The following is a 1,020-nucleotide window of genomic DNA, read 5'->3' as shown; positions in this document are numbered from 1 at the left end:
TTTTTTTTTTTTAAAAATTTTTAATGTTTTAAAAAAAAAAAAAAAACATCATAATAATAAAAAAATTCCACCTTCAAGAAGCTTACATGTACATACAGTTAATATCTTTAACTGAGCCAAGTTCGTAGTGCTGCTATGATATGTAACTTAACGTGCAGAAAATTAACTACATTTTCAAATCTATATTTTTGCGTAAGTTTTTTCTAGGAAAACGTATGCGTTAAAGTGTGATTAGGTTTTTTTTCTTCTTTTTTTTTTTAATGACCATTTTATTGTAACTCTGTTTTCTTATTTATGTAGAAATTTTTTATTTTATTTAAAAAATAATATTTTTCTTTTTTTTTTTTTCCCTCTATTTACATATGTATGATTAAGAAAGTTCTCTTCTATGTACACACATATGCCTTTTCAGTACATGTTATATAGTATATTATTTAAAAAAAGAAAAAAAAAATTCAATCTAGGTTACCTTATTTTGTATGTATTTATTTTTTTCATAAATCATTACAATTTTTCGATATTTATTTTATGAGAATAATTTTTTCTTTTCTGAACTTTAAATATTATACTATAGGACTATTATCTGAATATGATAGCCCATGCCTCAAAGTAAATGTAAATATATGTCCCAATTTTATAGTAATATTTTTACACATATCACATCTTTGTAGTTTTATGCACCTATATATATATATATATAACTATAATTAATTAAAAACGATTCAGAAAAGCTTGTCAACACGATTCTCTTGTCTAATCTCTTGCTATAATAGATCAAAAAAATATTTACTATGATAAAACACACTATATTTTATTAATATATACCTTACATATTCATATATGCATGCATATGTCTGTTCACGTGTGTTTCCCAACCCTTTCCGTTTTCACAACAGTGGTAATTCAATAGGTCTTTCTAATTAAAGGGCTTTGAAAAATACATTTATGTAACTCTTCTTTTTTTTTTTTTTTTCAATCAAAATTAGTAAATATATATTTACATACATATTTTTTTTTTTT

This window comes from Plasmodium gonderi (genome assembly GCF_002157705.1).
Source record: "Plasmodium gonderi DNA, contig: Pgo-contig_891, whole genome shotgun sequence".
NCBI classification, from domain to species: Eukaryota; Apicomplexa; class Aconoidasida; order Haemosporida; family Plasmodiidae; genus Plasmodium; species Plasmodium gonderi.
The sequence above is the reverse complement of the archived record's forward strand: the minus strand, read 5'-3'. Positions refer to the sequence as shown.